Raw genomic sequence first — 6000 nt, 5'->3', positions numbered from 1 at the left:
GTAAAATTCCTAAGATATACAACAAGAGAAAATATATTGGAGAAAGAAATGAAGAAAATAACAGAAGACAAAAAGCCACTGGAATACAAAGGACAAAAATTTTTTTTCTATCCAGACATAAGTTTTGAACTCCTGAAGAAGAGAAAGGAGTTCAATAGAGCAAAAGCGATCCTATGGAAAAAAGGATATAAATTTATGCTAAAAGTACCCAGCGGTACTCAAAATAGTTACTCCAGGGCAGCAAAACAGACTATTCTTGGATCCAGAGGAAGCATGAAAATTTGCAGAACAACTACAAAACAGACAGAGAGATGAAGACAGGTAACGAGAGTAAAAATGACCACGAACTATATGTATGTGTGTATATGGGTATATATATATATATATATATATCTATATCTATATATAGATATAGATATATATAAATAAAATGTATATATAAATTTATTTATAAATAAATAAATATTTTATATATATATATGTGTGTATGTATATATGTGTGTACATGAGTGTATCCGTATTTAAAGGAAAATATATAGAGTATAGATAAGAATTAATAAAGGAAAGAAAGGGAAGAGACGAAGTAAGGAGGGAATTAAGAGAGTGACCTTTGTTATATATGAAAATTACAATCTTTTCTGGGGTGGGGTGGATGGGGAGGAGTTACGGTCACTGCGAAATCAGTTGATGCTTGCGAGTGAATTCGCAAATTCAAATGGAGAGGGGAGATGTGGTTGGCCGACAAGGGATAAAGAGCAACTCAGGAAGGGGAGGGGATAGTGGGGTTAAAGAAATTTTAGATAGGAGAATAAGGGAAATGTTTGATGTTTTAGAAATGTTGTCTTATAAAGTGTTCAAAACAAGAAAGCAGAAATGGATAAGAAGGAAAGGTGATGATGAGGAAATGGAAAGGAAAGATAAACAAAGTATGAAATGGCTACATTGAACTATATGACTTTAAATATTAACGGAATACATAACCAAATCAAAAGGAAGAAACTGCTAAATTTTCTGAAAAAAAAATTGATATAGCATTCATGCAAGAAACACATTTAACTGAAATGGAGCACAAGAAATTAAAGAGAGATTGGGTAGGACATGTAACAGCAGCGTCATATAATTCAAAAGCTAGAGGAGTAGCTATATTAATCAGTAAAAATGTACCAATTAAAATAGAAGAGGAAATAATAGATCCAGCAGGGAGATATGTAATGATAAAATGTCAGATATATTGGGAATTTTGGAATTTACTCAATGTATATTCACCTAACGAAGAAGATCAAAAATTTATGCAAGATATTTTTTTGAAGATAGCAGACACACAAGGGAACATACTAATAGGAGGGGATTTCAACCTTAATTTGGATTCAAACATGGATAAAACTGGGAAAAAAATTAACAGAAAGAACAAGGTAACCAAATTTATAATTAAATCAATGGAAGAAATGCAACTTTTGGATATATGGAGGAAACAACACCCAAAGGAAAAGGAATATTCATATTATTCGGGTAGACATAAAACATACTCAAGAATAGACCTATTCCTGTTATCAGCTCGCATGCAAGACAAAGTTAGAAAAACAGAGTATAAAGCTAGAATATTATCGGACCATTCACCCCTGATATTGACAATAGAGTTAGAGGACATCCCTCCAAGAATGTATAGATGGAGATTAAACTCCATGCTACTTAAAAGGCAGGATTTTAGAGAATTCATTGAAAGACAAATTAAAATGTACTTTGAAATAAATACGGAATCAGTGAAAGATAAGTTTATACTATGGGACGCAATGAAAGTGTTCATCAGAGGGCAAATGATAAGTTATGTAACCAAGATGAAGAAGGACTACAATCAGGAAACAGAGCAGTTGGAAAGGGAAATAGCAAATATAGAAAAAGAATTAGCAATGACAGAGTAGAATGGAATTATTTATTCAAAGTACTACAAAAATTCAGTTTACCAGAGAAATATATTAATTGGATTAAAGCATGATATAAGGGGCCATTGGCGATAGTGACAGTAAATGGATATGTATCAAAGCAATTTAACTTAAGCAGATCAACAAGGCAGGGATGCCCACTATCACCCTTATTGTTCGCGTTAGCTATAGAACCACTAGCAGAATTGATAAGAACAGAAAATAAAATAAAAGGGATAAAAATAAAAGACAAGGAATATAAAATCAGTTTATTTGCAGATGACATTATAGTATACTTAACAGAACCAGAAATATCAATAAAAGAATTACATAGGAAATTGAAGGAATATGGAGAAGTGTCGGGGTACAAGATTAACGCAAATAAAAGTGAAGCAATGCCAATGAATAATGCGGATTTCTCAAAATTTAAGAAAGAATCACCATTCAGATGGCAAATGCAAGCAATACAATACCTAGGTATACAAATAAATAAAAACCTCGGCCATCTATATAAACTCAATTATTATCCACTAATGAAAAAAATTACAGGACGACTTAGAGCATTGGTAAGACTTACCACTAACACTAATAGGAAGGATAAACTGTATTAAAATGAACATTTCCCAAGGATACAATACCTAATTCAGGCATTGCCAATACACTTGACGGAGAAATTCTTCAAGGAGTTAAAGAAAATAATAAGGAAATTTTTATGGAAAGGGGGGAAACCGAGGATAGCACTAGATAAATTAACAGAATGGTATAAACAAGGAGTCTTACAACTGCCAAACTTTAAAAATTATTATAGAGCCGCACAATTAAGATACCTATCAGATTTTTATCAAACAAGGGAAAAGCCAGATTGAACTAGATTAGAACTAGATAAAATAGGGGAGAAGATACCCGAACATATATTATATAAATGGGATGAAAAATTGGTACAATGTAGGAATTCTCCAGTATTACATCATCTGCTCAATATTTGGAAGAAGATTCATGTGGAAAGGAATAAAACAAATTACCAACTACCAAAACTAATACTGATGCAAAATCAGCTAATCCCTTTTACAATAGATAACCTTTCCTTTAGAGAATGGGAGAAAAAAGGGATCAAAAGAATAGAAAATTGCTTTTCAGGAAATAAATTAATATCCTTTGAACAAATGCAGGATAAATATAATATAACTCACGATACAGTGTTGCCATACTACCAACTGAAATCCTACTTGAAGGACAAATTGAGAAGCAGTCTGAGGTTACCAGAGGGAAGTAATTTTGAATATGTGATTACAGACACAATGATAATCAAAAAATTTATAAAAAAATATGTATATTAAACTGCAAGAAAAGGAGAATGAGGAAACAAATGGTAAAACTAAACAAAAATGGGAACAAGATTTAAACATAAAGATAAAGAAGGAAACATGGGAGAAGTTATGTTCTGGAACTATGAGAAATACAATAAATACGAGGTTACGTATGATACAATATAACTGGATAGACAGGCTATACATTACACCTCAAAAGTTAAATAAATGGGACCCAACAGTATCTGACAGATGTTTTCGCTGTAAAAAGGAAATGGGAACAACAATTCATGCAATCTGGACATGTGAGAAAGTGAAAAAATTTTGGGAAGATCTAAACCAGATATTAAATATAATTACAAAAAGTAATATACCAAAAACCCAGAGATCTTCCTCCTAAGTAACAGAAAAAACAAAGAATTTGGACTTGATTTGGATGGTGCACAAAAAAGATTTGTTAGGATAGCCCTAGCTGTAGCAAAAAAAATGTATTATGTCAGCCTGGAAATTAGAAGATAACTTGAGAATACAACAATGGTATATAGAAATGAATAAATATATTCCATTAGAAAAAATAACATATAATTTAAGAAATAATATACAATATTTGAACAAATATGGGAGCAATACATGAAACACAATAGAGAAAACCTACCGGGGACATCTACCACCTAAAATGACAGAAGGAGAAGGAAATGAAAAGAATTGACTCAGTGGAATTTCTTGTTTATTTTTATTGAGTGACAAAATTGTTTGACGGGTTTACTGTATCTTAGATTCTGAACTTTAAATGAATGGGAGGGGAGGTAGGGAGGGTGGGATGGGAAGAGGGAGGGGGGGAGAAAACGACACTGTATATATTTGAAAAGAAAAATGTATGTATCTTGATCAATGTGGTTTATAGTGTGAAAAATTAAAAAATTTAAATTTTTTTTTAATTAATATTGGTCAGTGACTGAAGTGAGAAGTCGTGATTTATGAAATTATCTCTGGTCTCTACTCTTCCACTCCCAGCACTTCTCCCAACGTCCAGGAGCTGGCACAAAGCCCCTAACATTTCCCTGCTGTCCCTCCACAACTTCCTTGACTGCCTGCATCAAAATCTTAGCCTTTCCTTTCTGTTTATCCTCAGACCTCTGGACGTATGCCCTTTGTGAGATCTGTAAAAGCTGTGTTATTCCCTGTTCATGCCAATTCTATCTTATGCAATTTTCTCCTGATGTCTGGGGCTGAATTAGTAATGAAGCCCGTTAATACCCATGTATATATATTTGGTCCCAAAAATTGATCTAATTGTTTGGCACATCCCTGAGGATCCTCTATCAGGGAGGTCATTTCTCTCTTAAAGTTACGCACCTCCGTACTAGTCAGGGGCACATTTATGAAACCGAGACCCCCTCCCTTGGGAACTTCCCGTAAAGGTCTCATCCAGTTAATTTCTGGCTTATCCTCTCCTTAATAATGTTTAGATTCCTGCTCTCTGGGAAATGAATCAAAGGGTCTGCCCTTCCCTTCCGGAGGGTCTCACACTGTTTTGAATCCAAGTCTCCTCCCTCTCTTGTCAATTGAGGTGGTAATCTAGTACTTTGTGAACGGGTCATCATACCACCCCTACTTTCTTCTCCTTTCTTTAGCTGTGGGGGAGGAGGGGAAGGTGAAGAAGGGTAGAGCATAGGAGAGAGGGGAAAGATAGGAGCCGGCATAGAAGGAGCATAAGGTGGAGGAAGGGAATGTAACACATCCCATCCTTGTGTTTCAGGGACAAAAGGTTCCTCATCCTTCTTGTCCTTACATTCCTTTTCATTCAAAACCAGTTGATGAACCGATCCACTGAGCCAGCAGGCTGCATATTTTCTGCTCTCAATATTATCTCTTTGGTTTTGATAGAGCCAGATGTTCAATGCCTGACACATCCAGTCCTCATCGGATCCGAACTGTGGCCAATATACCGAATTCCCTTTTATCGGGTTTTTAACCCATTTCAGACAGCAATACCTGACCATGGTCTGTTTGTCTTTCCCGCGGGTTCTCCCCGCACCCCAATCAGATAGCATTAATCCTAACGGACTTTGCTTAGTTATCTGATTGTCCCGTTCTTCCTTAGGACTATTTCCCTTGCTACTCACACCTCCCATACTAACAGTTAAGTAAAATTCCTCTTACCGGGATCCAGTAGCTATTCCTAGCGCGCTTCCTTAACGTCCTCCCGTTGTTTGTTCTCAATGCCTCTTCTCAGATATCACTCGCTTCATCCACTGACCAGTCACCCGTCGTCCGTGAGTCCAGCGGAATCAGCCGGAGTGCACCTACCCTCGTCGTCGGGCACTCTGTAAGTGGAGGGAGTGGGATCCTGGACGATCCCCCCCATTTGTGAGAAACAGAAGTACCTTCACAGAAATTGCTCGAGACAAAAATTGAGAACAAAGAACATTTATTGTACAACGATGCAAAGTTGGGTGCTTTCCCCTTACCCTGGGAATACACACACATACTGGGGCTCACCCAACTTTTATACAGTTCATACAGCTCCCCCCCCCTAACATTCTTCTGCCTCCTGGATAAGTTTGCCATTAGGCAATCGCCTACGTGCTGTTTCTGTGAACTTGGAGGACCAGGGGGTATCCTGTCGGTGTCCTATCATGTCATTGTCCTTATTCACAAACCTGCCTTTGTCCTTATTCACACCTTCCCAACCCTCGGAGCTTACTAAACTCTTATATGCAGAACTTGCTAATTCTGTCGAAGGCTTTACTAATTACATATGCGGAACTTGC

The sequence above is a fragment of the Narcine bancroftii genome, chromosome 8 (assembly GCF_036971445.1).
Source record: "Narcine bancroftii isolate sNarBan1 chromosome 8, sNarBan1.hap1, whole genome shotgun sequence".
Classification (NCBI taxonomy): domain Eukaryota; kingdom Metazoa; phylum Chordata; class Chondrichthyes; order Torpediniformes; family Narcinidae; genus Narcine; species Narcine bancroftii.
Note: the sequence above shows the minus strand (reverse complement) of the source record.